Below are 18828 nucleotides of genomic sequence, written 5' to 3' on the forward strand. Positions count from 1 at the left end.
CATAGATTACAGTGAAGGCAGGGAGGTTTAAAACACAATAGGGGGAGGTTTTTTTTACATAGATTACAGTGAAGGCAGGGAGGTTTAACACACACATTAAAAATATGTATTTAATGTATTTATTGTTTATTCTGCCTTAACCATTCATTGCCTTAGCGGCTATCCGCTATGGTAATGAAGCAGCATTTCTGTATTTTTAATAATATTGTGCAGGAGCAGGGTGTTCCCTGAGCATTAATTTCTGGCTCAGGGAACCCCCTGCTCACTGTACAATATTATTAAAATACAGAAATGCTGCTTCGTTACCATAGCACATAGCCGCTAAGGTAAAGAACGATTCTTTATTGATGTGTGTGTTTTATTTATACTGTACATGTGCAGAGGGTCTCCGGAGCAGAACCGCTGTGGTTTTAGGTCCGGGGACCCCCTGCTCCCCGAGATACAGACCCCTTTAGGGGGTGCCGGTATCCCTCTGCTTGGTTTACAGGCCGCGGTCACGTGATCGGGACCTATAAATGCAGAGGGATACCGGCACCTCATAAGTGGTCTGTATCTCGGGGAGCAGGGGGTCCCCCGACCTGAAAACAACGCGGTTCAGCTCTGGAGACCCTCTGCACATCTACACTATAAATAAAAATGTATTTCAAATGTATTTATTTATATTTATTTATTTATTTAGATTTATTTATTTATTTTTTGGCGGCTGCTGTGTGTGAGTTTTTTTTTATTGTGGGTAGTGGGGGTGGGTGAAGGGGGTATTAGCCCCAACGGTGGTTGTTTAGGGATTGCGGGGGGTAGCGGGAGGGGTTAACCCCTTCATGACCGTAGTGGTATTAACTGCTACGGTCGTGAAGGGGTTAAGTGCACCCGCAACCCCCCCGCAAGTCCTAAACTCACACCAAGGGCCAAATACCCCCTTCACCCACCCCCGCTACCCACAATAAAGCGGGCACGGTGGGTTAACCCCTTCATTGCCTTAGCGGCTATCCGCTATGGAAATGAAGCAGCATTTCTGTATTTTTAATAATATTGTGCAGGAGCAGGGGGTCCCCTGAGCATTAATTTCTGGCTCAGGGAACCCCCTGCTCACTGTACAATATTATTAAAATACAGAAATGCTGCTTCGTTACCATAGCACATAGCCGCTAAGGTAAGGAATGAGTGTTTATTTATATATGTGTTTTATTTATACTGTACATGTGCAGAGGGTCTCTGGAGCAGAACCGCTGTGGTTTTAGGTCCGGGGACCCCCTGCTCCCCGAGATACAGGGCCCTTTAGGGGGTGCCGGTATCCCTCTGCTTTGTTTACATGCCGCGGTCACGTGATCGGGACCTTTAAACGCAGAGGAATACCGGCACCTCATAAAGGGGTCTGTATCTCGGGGAGCAGAGGGTCCCCCGACCTGAAACCAACGCGGTTCAGCTCCAGAGAGCCCCTGCACATGTACACTATAAATAAAAATGTACAGTACTGTATGTTAGGGGTTATAGGGGACGGCTTCAAAGACAATAGCTCGCAAACGCCCCCATGGGGTTTTTACACGGCATTGCAGTATTGCAGCCAGCGGGAATAAAATGCTTAAATCACAGCAGGGAAAATAACACAATACACTCCGGCCGAAAACGATACAAAACCGAACATCACCGGGTTATACCCAAATTTGCGGAACTAGCCGAGTTAGAATAAAGTTGGTCGCCTCTGTAAATCAGGTAAAGGGGGGAAGGTGCTTTTAGTAACAGAGCTGCAGGATCCTCTTACACATGAGTTTAAAAAATAAAAAAAAAGTACTTTTTTGTTGGAAAAAAGAAAACCTCAGAGCACATTACTTTGCCGTTGAATACTAATAACAGTAACACAGTGAGGTGATGTGGGCCTAGTTTTCCCATAGACCTTTGTGTTTCCTGCCACCAGCTGCTCTGTGTGCTCCTCAGCAGGAACAATACACTGGCACAGCTCTTAGCCCGTCCCATCCCATACCCGCTCTTCCAATTGGACGGTGCCTGCTGTGTTCTTGATTGACAGCTGCTTTATCACATGTACAATCAGGACCCCCTCCCCAAAGCATCATGGGAAGTGTAGTTCAACCCCCTCGGTGTCGTGGCGTCAGCAACTTGAGCTCAGGATGTGGGCCTATCCCAGTCAGCGGGAAGAGCAGCAGCTACATGTAAATATCCTGGCTACACATGCAGGGTGTCAGCAGGAGTTACACACAGGCCTCCAGCTGCACCTATTTGGTAGGCTCTGTTTGTCTGTTTTATGTCCTGTACCTACTGATAAACTGGTTATAGGGAATTATTATCCCTCCTATTGTGTGTGTACAAATATTATTAATAATATGATCATTGCATATAGCAAATTACATGTTATTCACAGACTCGAACTGCACCTGTTTTTTTTATGTCCTGTTACCTATTAAATTCATCTTTACCCATTTAGCAGGTACTGTACCTGTCATGTCCTGGTCCTATTAAATACTTATTTACCTATTTTATCTATCTAGCAGGTACTGTACTGCACCGACACACTTTATTCGAGCAAATACCCGGTATGTACCTGGCAGATACCTGGAATGCGCCGCTCCTCACCTCTGACAAGCCCCGTTGCGTTTGCCTTCCCAGCCTGGGTTCATGCCTGGCTGATGGGCGGCTGATTTGTTAAATGATAATGATTAGGATTTAATAGGCTGCAATGCTTCGTGTGTCTACCAGATGGCATAAATTCATGAATTGTAATGCAGTATATATATATATACTGTGCAGTATTGCAGCCAGCGGGAATAAAATGCTTCAATCCCTGCCTAGAAAATAACCCAATATACTCGGGCAGAAAACAGTCACAAACCTCAATACACCCGGGTATACCCGAATTCGTGGGACTAGCCGAGCTCGAATAAAGTGTGTCGCCAGTGTACCTGTTGTGTCCTGGTCCTATTAAATTCTTATTTACCTATTTTATCTATCTAGCAGGTACTGTACCTGTTGTGTCCTGGTCCTATTAAATTCTTATTTACCTATTTTACCCATTTAGCAGGTACTGTACCTGTCATGTCCTGGTCCTATTAAATACTTATTTACCTATTTTACCTATTTAGCTGGTTTTCTACCTGTTATGTTATATGCCTATTAAATTAATCTTTACCCATTTAGCAGGTACTGTACCTGTTATGTCCTGGTCTTATTACATTTGTATTGACCTATTTTATCTATCTAGCAAGTACTGTATCTGTTATATCATGTGCCTATTAAATTCTTCTTGACCTATTTTAGCTATGTAGCAGGTTCTCTACCTGTTATATCCTGTGCCTATTACATTCGTCTTTACCTATTTTACCTACTGTATTGATGCCAGTGGCTGAAGCTTCCGCTAATTAAAGCTGGGAGATTGATGACTTACCTGCGAACAATCAACTGGTTATGGGTGATTTAATAACACTTCTATTGTGTGTATTTAAGAATATACAAATAAATACATAAATATGTATATTTTATTGCTTGTATGATCTTTGCATGTAAGTAAATGGTTCATGTTATTGAGCTTCCTTCAGTGGGGTCACTTTCCTGCCAGCTCCTCTCTCCCACAGCGAGATCCTGCAGCAAATAAAGTTACCTCTTTTGTATGTGCCAAATGTTGGCGGGTCTGTAATCATGTCTGTCAAAGTCCGAGGCCGTAAGTTTGGTATTGCCAATACATTGCATTTTTAAAGGAAAGTTTCCACTTGAAAGAGGGAAACTCCACTGAAGTATAAGTAAAGTCAATGAGTGGGACTCATATGTTTATTGTTATTATTATTGTTATATTGTGTGTGTGTGTGCGTGTGTGCGTGTGTGCGTGTGTGTGTGTGTGTGTGTGTGCGCATGTATATATATATATACAGTGTTTGACAAATCACCCAAAAATCTTCTCGCCCAACCAAAAAATCTACTCGCCACCAAGTCTCGCCCCCAACCCCGCCCTAGTCCCACCTCCAGCCCCGCCCTAGTCCCGCCCCAGCCCTGCCCTAGTCCAACCCCCAGCCCCGCCCTTGTCCCACCCCCTCCCCACCCTAGTCCCGCCCCCAAACCCGCCCTAGTCCCACCCCAAACCCGCCCTAGTCCCGCCCCCAAACCCACCCTAGTCCCACCCCCAAACCCACCCTAGTCCCACCCCCAAACCCACCCTAGTCCTGCCCCCAAACCCACCCTAGTCCCGCCCCCAAACCCACCCTAATCCCGCCCCCAAACCCACCCTAGTCCCGCCCCCAAACCCACCCTAGTCCCGCCCCCAGGCCCACTTAAAAAAAATTAATAAATTCATAGTAAGAACAACATTTGTTTTTGACATTAGTTTAGTTATTGTATTACATTATACTACAATTAGTCCTTGTTACGTGTGTGTGTAAATGTTCCTGAACCCCATAACCAGTGCCTGGACGCCCCCGCGTCACAAAATCTAAAGCAGCAATCCCGCCTGGGATCTTACCTGATCCGCAGTCCCTCAATGTCCAGGTACCCGCTTTCCCACAACATTACACATTGGAGGGGAGGTGTTCCCTACCTGTCTTCTGGGTTACGGGGGGATTCCGATGTCTTCCGTGTGAAGCTTGAGTCAGAGCTGGAATAAAGCAGTGTAGGTTATTTCGGTGTAGTATAGGGCAGTTAAGATATATATATATCTTAACTGCCCTATACTACACCGAAATAACCTACACTGCTTTATTATATTATATATTATATTATATATTATATTATGCTATTATATATATATATATGCATTATATATATATATATATATGGTAAATAAGAGATCCAGAGTGTGAGAGAGAGAAAGTGGGTGAGAGACAGAGAGAGAGAGAGACACACACACACACAGAGAGAGAGAGAGCAAGACACAAAGAGAGAGAGACACAGAGAGAGAGATAGACAGAGAGAGAGAAATAGAGACATACTCAGAGAAAGAGACACACACAAAGAAAGAGACACACACAGAGAACGAGAGACACACAGAGAAAGAGACACACAGAGAAAGAGACACGGAGAAAGAGAGACACAAAGAGAAAGAGAGACACATAGAGAAAGAGAGACAGAGAAACAAAGAGAAAATGAGGGAGACACAGATAGATAGAGACAACACACACACAGAGAGAGTGTGACAGAGCAACAGGGAGATTGCGACAGGGAAAGGGCGAGGGTGACACAGGGAAAGGGTGACACAGGGAGAGGGTGACACGGAGAGGGTGAGAGGGTGACACACACTCACAGACACACACACTCACAGACTCTCACACACACAAACACTCACTCACACAAACACATACACTCAGACTCAAACACACACTCACAGACACTCACAGACACTCACACTAACAGATACACAGACACACACACTCACACACACAAACACTCACTCACATAAACATACACTCACAGACTCAAACACACAGACACACACTCACAGACACACACTCACAGACACTCACAGACACTCACAGACACTCACACACAAACACTCATAGACACACCCATACACAAACACTCACAGACACACAAACACACAAACACTCACAGACACACACACACCCACACTCACACACTCAGACACACTCACCCACTCCCACTCACAGACACACAAACACACACGCACACACACACACACCCACACTCACAGACACCCACATTCACAGACACCCACACTCACACAAACTCACAGACTCTCACACACAGACAACACACAGACACACACACAGAGACACTCCCAGACACACACTTACAGACACACACTCAGACACACCCACACAAACACTCACACAGACACACCCACAGACACACTCACCCACACCCACACAAACACTCAGACACAGACACACATACCCACACTCACAGACTCACAGACACACACACACTCACAGACACCCACACTCACAGACACACAAACACACACACACAGACACACACTCACTGGGTGGTTGACTGGGTTGGTATTCATTGGAAGGGAGGGGGCCCACCTGTTCCTCCATGGCCTGCTTGTCCTCCACATGCTGCTCCACATGCCAGGGGATAGGGCAGGAGTTGCGGGAGGATCGAGGGGCCAGCTGGAGGATCGGGGGGCCAGTGGGGGGATTGTGGGGCCAGCGGGGGGTTCGGGGGGCAGCGGAGAGGTCGGGGGGGGCCAGAAGGGGGGTCGGGGGGCCAGCAGGAGGATCGGGGGCCACCGGGGGGCCAGACGGACAGGTGCACGGCCACCAACCTCCCCGATGGGAAACGTGGCAACTTGCAAGCCGCGCGTGCGCCCAGGCTGCAGCCAGGAGGGGAGTCAGGGGGAGGTCAGGCAGCCAGACATTAGTAGGGGTCAGCATTAGTTACGGGGCGATCGGGGGCCAATGGGGATATCAGTTCCCTGCCGCATGGCCACACCAACCTCCCCGATGGGAAACGTGGCTGGGATCTCCACGTGCCCCCCCCCTCCAGCGCATGCGCGCGCACCCCCTTCCCTCTACCTCCCGCCCAGACTGCTTCCCTTCTTCCAAGCTACTATTACCTTGCTCGCGCGGGTGCCAAAGGAGCGTGGGACGGAGGGGAAGCGCCTACCTTGTACTCCAGCAATGGTCAGCAGCCGCAGGGACCCCCCCCAGCAATGGTCAGCAGCCACGGGTACACCCCCCCAGCAATGGTCAGCAGCCATGGGGACCCCCCCCAGCAATGGGCAGCAGCCACGGGGACCCCCCCCCAGCAATGGGGACACCCCCCCAGCCTACATCCCGCCCCGAGCAGCAAGCCGGCCCTCTTCCTCGCGTCAGGCCTATCAGGGAAGGGGATTACTTATTTATTGATTATAAAAATAAAAAAATTGGCGCAAGCAGGGGAATTCATAGAGCCGCAGCAGCGGCCTAAATCCACACGCCACGGGCGTGTGGTTATCATTAATTGTCGAACACTGTATATATATATATATATATACAGTACATACTGTAAATGCAAAGTAAATAAAGAATAACTCAGTGTACCTTAACAGGTTTTCATTTGATAAAAATTAACTCTGCAAAGTACAACCTGCAGTAACTGTAACAAATGCATTGCTGTGTCTCTGTTGGAGACTTTCTTATATTTTACAAATATAAGAAATGCAAGTTATCATTACTGTTATTTGATTTGTAGAATGGGCCTTGGATCTAGTCAAAACTGATAGAAATTAATCAATATAAATGAAATCCATGATATAACCTCCCTTGTCAACTGTTCTTCTGTGGGTTTCACTTATTTGGAGTTGGTCTTATAGAAGTCAGTAGAGTCTCACTGACACATCATCACTTTTCTATTAAAATGCCATTTTTGTGGGAATCAGAATACACACATCTCACTGATTTCAGTGCTTGGAGGTTGACAACTCAGAGTGATTCTGTGCTGCTAACCTGAGCTCATGACATGAGATTTCAATCCTGGCCTTATAATCAACTCAAATCTAAATGCAGGTTGGCTATCACTGAGCTAAACCATCTGGGCAAAATGGTCATTCAGAAAAAGGAATCTCTTTCGTTACGCAGAGATAACATGGAAATAACAGTGATTTCCCTCAAAGGACAAACATATTGCACGGCATAATTAGTACAAAGGTATATATAGGCTCTCCTTTGGTGAAATTTAGATTTCCCAGAAAAATGATAATTGTCACAATCGCCAAAACATTAAGTGAGCTATCGGTGCCTGACTTGCCCTCGGTGATATATTATATTCACAGGAGGCTGTGAGGGGGGACTCTTTGAAGGAATAAAATTGCCATAATTCTACCTTTCCCAGGTGTCAACTGGAAAAGATAAGATACTCATCACCCCTTTGCTATCTGCTGACTGAGTCTTTGATGCCATAAGGGAAGGTAAGTTCTACGTTGTGTACCTTTTTTTTTTTTTTTTAATAATATCCTGCAATATAATTTAGTATCGAAAAGAAGAAATTAGAAAAATGTGAAACCTTCACGGTGCTGTATTGTATAAAAATAGAAAAAGTATATACAGTTGTAAGGGATTGTACTTACAAACACTGTACAAAGATGCACCTATCTACAACAACGTGAGTCTCCACCTAGGGGGAGTCTTTTGGAGACTGAATGGTATCCTGTTGAGTGGAGCACCCTCGGGCTGTAGGTGAAGGTCTTGGAAACCAGCAGCATGAAGGACGGTTGGCCAGATAGCTGATGGAAGTCCACACTGTGGAACGCAGCATAGGCACTTAATATATGATGTTGAAGGGTGGAGGGGAAGTGGACACCAGTGACATCTCACCTGGTCTACTGTATTAGGCGAGTGTCCTAAGAGAGTACTCTGTGCCTCTGACTCTTAATTGGAAGAACGTTCCTTCGGCCTATAGTAGCGCTACAGTATTTCCATGTTCCCCCCTTGTCTACCCTCCGAGATGAACCAGAGTTCTTATATCCGAGTGTATTTATGACATTTCTTTCTTAAGAAGGCTGTGAGTTTTACCATTAAGGAAACATGCCAGATCCTGCGTATCACAATATCTACTGAACGCTTTGCTTTTTCCAGAAAGCAGCTATGCAGCATCTATGGCTGAGAGAATATGGGTAAAAAAAATCTGGCGTAGGCCCTTGGGAAATCTGGAACTGGTCTACCCAGCTGGGACATCCAGAGACTACTTATAATAAAATAAATAAAGTTTTTGGTGGTCTTTGTTTTGTTATGTATAGCAAGCACTAACACGGATAATGGCTTGCTGGGAAAACACATTTATTTGATTATCAATGTTACATACCACTACTCTGATCAATAGTGGTCAGAAGTTTCAATATTTAAATACATTTTTAAGCAAGCTCCATGATTGCCTTCTATAGCATTGCTATGTATTGAAACACCAGAGCACCCGTACATTTTAGCTCAATATATGGGGTTTAATCTATAAATATATATATAGATATATATTTATACATATACATATACATATATGATGTGTTGGGATGTAACACAGACAGAAAACTATTTCTAGGTAGTTTTCGACACAAAGTGGCAACTGACATATATAACTTGTGCAGTCCATCACCTGCTTTCATGTCGACCTCTGAACACAATGACAATTGTAGATGTACCATAGCTTTCGTAACTGGATCTTTAAAAATAAAAAAATAAAAATTGCCTGTGCCTACTGTGGTATTTTGTGGTAATATTATGGTGTGGTATTCTGGGACATGTCTGGTATATTGAGGTATCTGGAGGAGCACTCAGGTCAGCTATATCTGTAAATCAAGTGGCAGATTCTGCTCTCATTTTGTAGCTTTGTTTTTTGGGGCCTTTGTATTACTGTAGAGTAGTGGTTTCCAACCTTTTTTTGGTTAAGGAACCCAATGTGAAATTCTGAGGGACCCCAACCCTCTCTAACAGCGAGTCTAAGATGAGATGCATTGTAATATATCCCAACCCTCTCTAATACAGTAGCGCGTCTGAGATCAGATGCATTGTAAGGAACCCCAACCCTCTCTAATAGCGCGTCTGAGATAAGATGCATTGTACTGTAAATTATTCTGTATTAAGTACAATTTTAAAATGACCTGAAATTACAGCGAACCCTTTAGGGATGCCCAGGGAATCCTAGGGTTCCTAGGATCCGTGGTTGAAAAACACTGCTGTAGACAATAATTTAAGGATATGGCTGAAAGTAGTCGAACATTACACCCCACGGTGTAGAATTGGTCCAATAGTTATTGACCTAAACTTAGGGCAAGGAAAAAGCATGCCTTATACATAATTAATCCTACTGTATACACTAAGGTTCCTGTGTCTTTTTTTACTATCCCATAGATCCCATAGACGTTTGCCGCTTTGACATTTATGTATACAGTACATGTGTTCTTTTCTATACATTACTGTTCAAATCATTTAAGATTTTGAATTACAAGCCAGATATAAAAGTAAATACTATAAAACAAATATGTGTGTATGTATCTATAATAAATCAGTTTTGACGTTTATAAAAAAAATATTATCCAATAAAGGCCACGTACCTAACCCCCCCCTGTGTGTTGTCTACCGCCCCCCCCCCACCCATCTTCTTTCTCCCATCCATTGATAGGAGTCATGTTATCTGTTCTGTACCCCATAAAACATTGTGAAAGTAAACAGTTCAGAAATATAGATATTATCCATTTCTTTTTGGGTATGTAAAGGTCACGTTGCTTCCTACCTGCCATGATACAGAGTTAAGGTGGAGATAATTAGTCTCTCTGTACAGCGCCACACTTTTCCTATCTCTGAGATGTCCACGAAACTACCGGTTTCCTTTGGGAACTAATTCAAGTCACGCACAAACAAGTTTACATTTGTGTATTTATCTCAGTCTCTAAGGCGATTCCATGATGTCATTACAGAACACGGCTGCTGGCATCTCCTAGGAGGCTCAATGATGCTGTCTCGTGATGTCATAATAGAGAAATCAGCTACTTTGACATTTAATTTAAAGGGATTGAGAAGTGGTTAACTTGAGTAGCAGTCATAAAAATCACAGCTGCTGTGATACATTGTATTACGTACATTGGGTGACACAAGTACACATATGGACAGTGCCACTGACAACAGTGGGATCAACATACTGTATCACTGGGTTCAAATGCATTGACTTCATGGCAAGATAAAGTATCATCCCCTTATGTATGTCACATGTAAAATGCGTCATTTGTCAGCTCCTACTAAGGCCAGGCTCAGTATTTCTCCTTTTTAAACACATTTGAAGCTCTCTCTCTGGGGTCTATGTATCAAGGCAATTTTGGAGCAAAACCCTGCACTTACTGTATTTACTGTATCTAAGCATTTTGCTCCAAATTGTGCCCCATCTTCTTCAGCTTGTACATTGGGGAGAGTAAGTAGGAGGAGTTGGGGGGAGTTACATGGTGCACAGATTGTAATGAGATGTATCACATTCTGCATTTGTCCCAGCATGCACCTTGTTGAGTGTCAGTAGGGAGTGTTGGGGGGGAGTTACATGGTGCACAGATTATAATGAGATGTATCACATTCTGCGTCTCTGCCCCAGCTTGCACCTTGGGGAGAGTCAGTAGGAGGTGTTGGGGGGGAGTTACATGGCACACAGATTATAATGAGATGTATCACATTCTGTGTCTCTGCCCCAGCTTGCACCATGGGGAGAGTCAGTAGGAGGAGTTGGGGGGGAGTTACATGGTGCACAGATTATAAGGAGATGTATCACATTGTGCGTCTGTCCCAGCTTGCACCATGGGGAGAGTCAATAGGAGGAGTTGGGGGAGTTACATGGTGCACAGATTCTTTTGAGATGCATCACAACTTGCATTTCTCTGATACTTTTTTTTTTTTAACCTTTTATTTGCCCAAATCTACCAAATTTGCTCAATCTACCAAAAAGGAGTGGTCTCCATCCCCATCAGATCAACTAATCTGAGTTCATTTGCATATTCATTAACATGTATTAAGTTTAACATCTGTTTAATAATGATTCAATTGAATCATGATCCAATTGTGAGTTGAAAAGCAATGATATCACTTATTCTTGCCAGATATATTGCCACTTAATCCCAGGGTTTTGTTACCCTAGTGGCAGTAATCGTGCTGTAAATTATGGGTGCATTTTATTGTATTTTATGTAAATTGTCCAGGGGGGTGTACGACGCCATTTATGGTATAAATAACACCAGTAGTTAGGAACTCCCCCATACCACTGATGAAGTGACCACTTTGAGTTTGGGGAAGGAGGAGTTGAGAGACTGAGGTGTCCGGTAGCAAGGAGAGTGGAGGGGGCGCCATCGTGTGACGTCAGTTAGTTGCGCTGAGACCGGCGTCAGGCACTGGAACTGAGAGCAGTGAGAGCGCGTTCAGCCCAGTGTGCATCACCCCCCACCTGTAACAAGCTGCGGACGGCACATTGTCAGTTGTTCTGCAACAGCCTGGTTTATGTGAGTAAGCCTTTGGCTGTTTTTTACTGTTATTAAAGTTTTTTTAGCAATCTGCACCATTATCTCCTATGTCATTTCCTTTCTGGGAACCCACGGAGATTACCATTGAGTGATCAGGCTGTGAGTTAACAGGAGTGTGAGCTGACATTAGACTGACAACACGGGGGATTCGTGAAGTCCAGGAGAAGACGTTGGTAAAAGCACAGATTCTCTCAAATGAACATAGCAACACTACTTTTGTAAGTTGATTACTTTTAAACCCTTTTGAGACGTCTGTTGGTGCTTGTGGCTGCGCAATGGTTTCTTTCCCTTGTATATTCCACTGCAGGAGGAATTTTGAAACACCAGCTAGCAATTGATCCACCACTCCGTTTGCAATTGGAACATTAAGAGAACTTTCCCATTCTACTGTATATGGACATTACATTGGACTGGGATATTGTTGTTATCTCTAGCGCCGGGTCACTGCATTGTTTTATTATTATTAGATTCAAGTTTATTGTCAGCAAGTCTAATGGTAGTATCCAGAAAGTTGACAGCTTGATTACTCACAATGGAGGTGAAGCCAATAGTAGGGTGCATAGAATTGATTATACACAAGAAACACTAGATGGCGTTCAACACTTATAAACAAACATGCAGTGACTATAGTGATTATGTAATCAAAATAAAGTGCAATGAGTGATATAGGAAAAAACTCAAACCCTGAAAGGACTGTTTCAATTGTCCACAAGAAAGCACAAAATAGAGAAGGTCAGGGGAGCATCATTACCTATAGGAAAAAATAAATAAAAACCATAGTGCAAAACGTAATAGTAAAATACACTTAAAATGGTAGAGCTCTCTTAAGAGCATAAGACGCTAGATGGTGTACACTTCATCCATAGACTAGCAACAAGGAGCAAAAATCAGGAGGAAAGTGCGTCCAGGACAGAGACACAGAGTCAAAAATAAAATGCCAAACTTTTATCCGACAATGATAAAATTGGAGGCTTACGAGAGTCAGATGTTAAACAGCATTGGTGTATGGTAAAGATGTTCGCCGAGTCAAGTTCTCAGAATCCCCGCACACTGCTGCCGCATCCTTTTCAAGGACACGTAAGATGTCTGTCGTGTCCTTTAAGTAGGAAGGAAGTTTGGCAACATACTTCTGTAAATATATGTCAATATATGCGGATAGATGAGATGTTAAAGAGTCTATGCCTGCTATTATAGGCCTTCTTGGAGGGTTGGTAGTACTCTTATGCAATTTGGGGAGGTAATAAAATATTGGTCTAATGGGGTTAGTTCTATACAAATAGTTGTATTCCTCCACATTTATTACCTCCTCCATTTTGCCTTTATCCAAAAGAAAGGATGCGGCAGCAGTGTGCGGGGATTCCGAGAACGCGACTCGCGAACATCTTTACCATACACCAATGCTGTTTAACATCTGACATCTCGTAAGCCTCCAATTTTATCATCTATTTTGTGCATAGAATTGATGTCAGCAATGAATGAAGTGAGGTAACTCTGGGTGCCAGTCCAGATCATGAAAATGTCATCGATATAGCGCATCCACATACGCACTGACATATCAAATAATGGATGACAGTAGATGAACTGGTGTTCAAACGAATTCATGAAAATGTTTGCGGTTGTGGGTGCAACATTCGATCCCATCGCCGTACCCTCACTTTGTATATAATAGGTATCCTCAAAGAGAAAAATGTTTTCCTGAGGAAATGCCAAGAAGATCAATAATAAACATACGTTCACTAGGGGTAAACAAATTCACAAGGTCAAGGGCCTGTTTAACTGCCCCAATACCTTCACTGTGTGGGATTGAGGTATATAAACTGTTGACATCAAGTGTTACCAGTAAAGTGTCACTCTCAAGCCATGGTGTAGCATCAATCTTCCGCAGAAAGTGCGTAGTGTCCTGTATATAGGATCTAGATTCTACCACTAAAGGACGAAGTAATTTGTCAGAAATACCGCAATTGGCTGGAAGATAGAGTCAGAACCTGCCACAATGGGGCGACCAGGAGGTCTATACAAGTCTTTATGGATTTTTGGAAGGATGTACTGTACAGTACTGGCACTATAGGGTCAGTTTTAATCAAGAAATCACGTTATTTTTTAGAGATGACACCTCCTTCTCGAGCTAAATCCAATACCACCAGGATATTAGAGGCAACATCAGTGGTGGGATTAGTGGGGCTAATACGGTAATTAGTAGTGACCGATAGCTGACGTAGGATCTCATCCCTATACGCCACCCTGTCCATAACCACGATAGCACCACCCTTGTCCGTCGGTTTAATGATAACTTCTTTATCACGTTCTAGGCCCGCAATGATGGTTTGTGCTTTTTTAGAAAAATTGGATTTGGAATACTGTGGTTTTCTGGATATAAGACTCTCAATGTCCCTCTTGACCAGAGAAATGTACGTCTCGATCGAATGATTAGTAGGTGGCGGGTTTGTCTGGCTACAGAGACACAGACATACCATGTAGATCTAGGGTGGGGAGGGGGTGGGGTGAAATACAAACCCCATATCCTGCAAGGAACGGCCATTTAAAAAAAAAAATGAATCCAGATTTGTTTGTAAATGTGCTGCTTTATACAATATTTCAAAAGGCATCAAACATACAATTGTGACTTTGAAATCACCTATACATTGTGTATTGCACTTATCTCTGTATAATAATAGAGAGATTCGTATCTCAAACCAAAAAAGAAAGAAAACAATCAGCCAGAGAGGTGGACATTGGAAAGAGAGGGATACTTTTTACTGCTGCTGCTGCAGCGACTCATATTCTGACAGTTCCTTGGCCCTTTTTGTTTAGAATGTTTTTTTCATGAATTATATGTGTTTCCCTATTTCCCAATCCCCCTGAATTTATTCCTAAATGTCCTGCGCAGGTGCCTAATTGTCATTTCTCCCTGTTTGAGATGTTGCTACCTGGCTAGTTGGTGGGTGGGTGGGTGGGTGCTCCTTTTATGCCACAGTTATTGACCAGGCCACAAGCCCAAGCAGTGGCAATAGCAGCTTGTCTGAACAAACACCTGTGCTGTGGGTGGTGGTGGTTGCTGTTGTTGATTTTTGTTTCTGTTTTTTCTAACAGTCCAAAAACAGGGGAGAGCGCGCACGCAGTCCCCCACTACCAGAAATTGTGCAGTCGAGTTTCCCGCATGTGGGGAAATCGCAGAGGTCAGCTAGCTCCAAGTGCAATGAGCAAGCCTCGCCCTGGGAGAGCCACCTTCTGGATCGTGGCTGTATAGTGTACTCCCCCTGCCAGGTAAGTATGAGTTGGAATGGCGCTGGGGGCAACTAGCCCTGTCCCAGGACAAGTGTCACCCTTGTGGAGAGAGCAGCCTGGTCATTGGTGCAGCGGCAGCGGCAGCAGCAGCAGCATCCAGCAGCGGCAGCAGCGGCAAGCACCACAGTAGCTGAGGCCCTAGTATCTGAGCCAGATACCCTGCAGCAAGGATCAGCTTAGGCCATTCCATGCAAACATTTGTGCAGCAGCAGCAGCAGCAGCAGCAGCAGCAGCAGCAGCAGCAGCAGCGAATATCTGTCAAACAACATAGATCCAAGACATCCCCTCCCTAGAAGCAAAGCCCCTCCCCCGCCCATCCGACAAGCACCCAGAGAAGCCAAGCTTCGCCGCAAGGTACTTCTTCTTGGTTTTAAAAGGAAGAAGCACTCACTTTGAACACCGCTCAGCTCTGTCATTTCAGCTGGCGGAGAGACAGGGGGACACCATATTTCTGGGGTGGCTTTCTCTCATCTTCCCTACCTGCCGGCACTCACTTTTTCTGACCTCCACTGACACCTGCTGCTGCTGCTGCTGCTGCTGCTGCTGCTGCTGCTGCTGGAGAGGTGCCCTGTCCTGCTGGCACACTTGACACTTTGCCCTTTACCAGCATGGCTGCTTACCTGGCATTTGCATAAATATAGAAGCAAGCAAGCAAGCTACAGTGGCGGCCGCCTCTATTCTCCTGTGGCCGCTACCGCAATGGTGCGCGCAGACGCGACTGGTTTGTTTTTTTTTCTGACGCGTTGCCGCGCGTCACTGGGGCTCCGGTCACTAGGGGTTCCGCCGGCATCCACGAAGATGGATGGAGGCTGAAGTGGTAAGGGGGTATGCGTGCATCAGGAGAATCAGCCGTTGTAGAGGGCGGAGCAGCCAGGGGTCGCGAGGGGGGAGGAAGAGGGAGGGGAAGATGCGGGGAAGATGCGGCTGGTGCAGTGGCCAAGTTCGGCGCCAGCCGAAAAAAGCCACGGGTAACCACGGGTAAATGTTAGAATAAAGCTGGCCGCAGCAGTAACACTGTCTGGCAAGCTCCCTGGATAGAGATTTCTGTTTTTTCTAACAGTCCAAAAACAGGGGAGAGCGCGCACGCAGTCCCCCACTACCAGAAATTGTGCAGTCGAGTTTCCCGCATGTGGGGAAATCGCAGAGGTCAGTTAGCTCCAAGTGCAATGAGCAAGCCTCGCCCTGGGAGAGCCACCTGCAGGATCGTGGCTGCATCAATGTACTCCCCTGCCAGGTTAGTATGAGTTGGAATGGCGCTGGGGGGCAACTAGCCCTGTCCCAGGACAAGTGTCACCCTTGTGGAGAGAGCAGCCTGGTCATTGGTGCAGCGGCAGCAGCTAGCAGCAGCAGCATCCAGCAGCGGCAAGCACCACAGTAGCTGAGGCCTAGTATCTGAGCCAGAACCTGCAGCAAGGATCAGCTTAGGCCATTCCATGCAAACATTTGTGCAGCAGCAGCAGCAGCAGCAGCGAATATTTGTCAAACAACATAGATCCAAGACATCCCCTCCCTAGAAGCAAAGCCCCTCCCCCGCCCATCCAACAAGCACCCAGAGAAGCCAAGCTTCGCCGCAAGGTACTTCTTCTTGGTTTTAAAGGAAGAAGCAATCACTTTGAACACCGCTCAGCTCTGTCATTTCAGCTGGCGGAGAGACAGGGGACACCATATTCTGGGGTGGCTTTCTTCATCTACCCTACCTGCCGGCACTCACTTTTCTGACCTCCACTGACACCTGCTGCTGCTGCTTCTGCTGCTGCTGCTGCTGGAGAGGTGCCCTGTCCTGCTGGCACACTTGTCACTTTGCCCTTTACCAGCATGGCTGCTTACCTGGCATTTGCATAAATATAGAAGCAAGCTAACACTGTCTGCTGCTCCCTGGATAGAGATAGATAGATAGATAGATAGATAGATAGATAGATAGATATTGTTTTTTGCACCACTCAGCAGATAGTTTGCAATCTGTTGGTTTTAAATGCCGCTCTTTGTTACTTTGGAGCCTAGAAACTCTAGAACGTACTGTATACTCCCTTTGTGATATCATCACATGGGGTGGTCTGGCTACAGAGACCCATACATACCATGTAGAACTAAGGGTGGGGAGGGGGGTGAAATAAAAACCCCATATCCTGCAAGGAACGGCCATTTAAAAAAAAAAAAAAATGAATCCAGATTTTTTTGTAAATGTGCTGCTTTATACAATATTTCAAAAGGCATCAAACATACAATTGTGACTTTGAAATCACCTATACATTGTGTATTGCACTTATCTCAGTATAATAATAGAGAGATTCGTATCTCAAACCAAAAAAGAAAGAAAACAATCAGCCAGAGAGGGTGGACTTGGGAAAGAGAGGGATACATTTTTAGCTGCTGCTGGCTGTAGCAGCAGCGACTCATAGATTCTACAGTTCTTGGCCCTTTTTGGTTTGAGAATGTATTTTTTCTATGAAATTATATGTGTTTTCCCTATTTCCCAATCCACCTGAATTTATTCCTAAATGTCTGCGCAGGTGCCTAATTGTCATTTCTCCCTGTTTGAGATGTTGCTACCTGGCTAGTTGGTGGGTGGGTGCTCCTTTTATGCCACAGTTATTGACCAGGCCCAAAGCCCAAGCAGTGGCAATAGCAGCTTGTCTGAACAAACACCTGTGCTGTGGGTGGTGGTGGTTGTTGTTGTTGTTGTTGTTGATTTTTGTTTCTGTTTTTTCTAACAGTCGAAAAACAGGGGAGAGCGCGCACGCCAGTCCCCCACTACCAGAAATTGTGCAGTCGAGTTTCCCGCATGTGGGGAAATCGCAGAGGTCAGCTAGCTCCAAGTGCAATGAGCAAGCCTCGCCCTGGGAGAGCCACCTAAATGATATATATTTTTTTTCTTTTTAAAGTTTTATTAACGATTCACATAATTAACAACAAGTAATAAACAACAGAAAGTAATAAACAGAACACATCAAATGAAATTCCTGTCAACAGTAGACTTAAGGCATGAACAGAAAAAGAATCAGATATGGATTTCAAAGCAAACATTTCCCTGACCGGGGATCAAACCCGGGCCGCGGCGGTGAAAACGCCGAATCCTAACCACTAGACAATCAGGGAGGATGTGTAGATTCTGCTATCATTCTCCCCCAACCATCCACAGCCCCTGGACTCAGAGCTATTTCCGATAACTAGGATTAAACAGCGCACGTTGACAGCCAGCCTTGGCCTGCAGAACTTGAAGCAACCAGCACTGACTGACAAACTACCCCAAAAGAGGGGAATTAGCTCAAATGGTAGAGCGCTTTCTAGCATGTAAGAGTTAGCGGGATCGATGCCCGCATTCTCCAAGTTTTTAGGTGTTTATATTTCCTGTGAAGGAAGCGCAATGTATATTCCCATTATGGTTACAAACTGGATGATACTGTACTTCCATTATGTCTCCTATTATTTTACCATGATATTTCTTAGAAATATCTAAAACCGCTAACATTCTGCTTCAGACACCCTCCAGACGCCCTCCAGACGCCCTCCAGACACCTTTCCAAACCCTCTCGCGCAGCCGAAATAGCTCAGTTGGGAGAGCGTTAGACTGAAGATCTAAAGGTCCCTGGTTCGATCCCGGGTTTCGGCAGAGGTTTTTG

The 18828-nt window shown here is 45.0% G+C and overlaps 2 non-coding genes and 3 pseudogenes across 2 annotated transcripts; 1 reads left to right on the top strand and 4 right to left on the bottom strand.

Annotated features, from left to right (window-relative positions):
• Window positions 1-15021: 15021 nt before the first annotated feature.
• Window positions 15022-15195, bottom strand: LOC142486312 (U1 spliceosomal RNA; annotated as a pseudogene).
• Window positions 15196-16276: 1081 nt separating this feature from the next.
• Window positions 16277-16450, bottom strand: LOC142486313 (U1 spliceosomal RNA; annotated as a pseudogene).
• A 1480-nt stretch (window positions 16451-17930) lies between these two features.
• On the bottom strand, window positions 17931-18073 carry LOC142486314 (U1 spliceosomal RNA; annotated as a pseudogene).
• A 159-nt stretch (window positions 18074-18232) lies between these two features.
• On the bottom strand, window positions 18233-18304 carry TRNAE-UUC (transfer RNA glutamic acid (anticodon UUC)). Its single transcript has one exon. It is a non-coding gene; the product is annotated as a tRNA-Glu (tRNA).
• Window positions 18305-18745: 441 nt separating this feature from the next.
• Window positions 18746-18818, top strand: TRNAF-GAA (transfer RNA phenylalanine (anticodon GAA)). Its single transcript has one exon. It is a non-coding gene; the product is annotated as a tRNA-Phe (tRNA).
• The last annotated feature ends 10 nt before the right edge of the window (window positions 18819-18828 follow it).

The sequence above is a fragment of the Ascaphus truei genome, unplaced genomic scaffold, assembly GCF_040206685.1.
Source record: "Ascaphus truei isolate aAscTru1 unplaced genomic scaffold, aAscTru1.hap1 HAP1_SCAFFOLD_812, whole genome shotgun sequence".
Taxonomy (NCBI): Eukaryota; Metazoa; Chordata; class Amphibia; order Anura; family Ascaphidae; genus Ascaphus; species Ascaphus truei.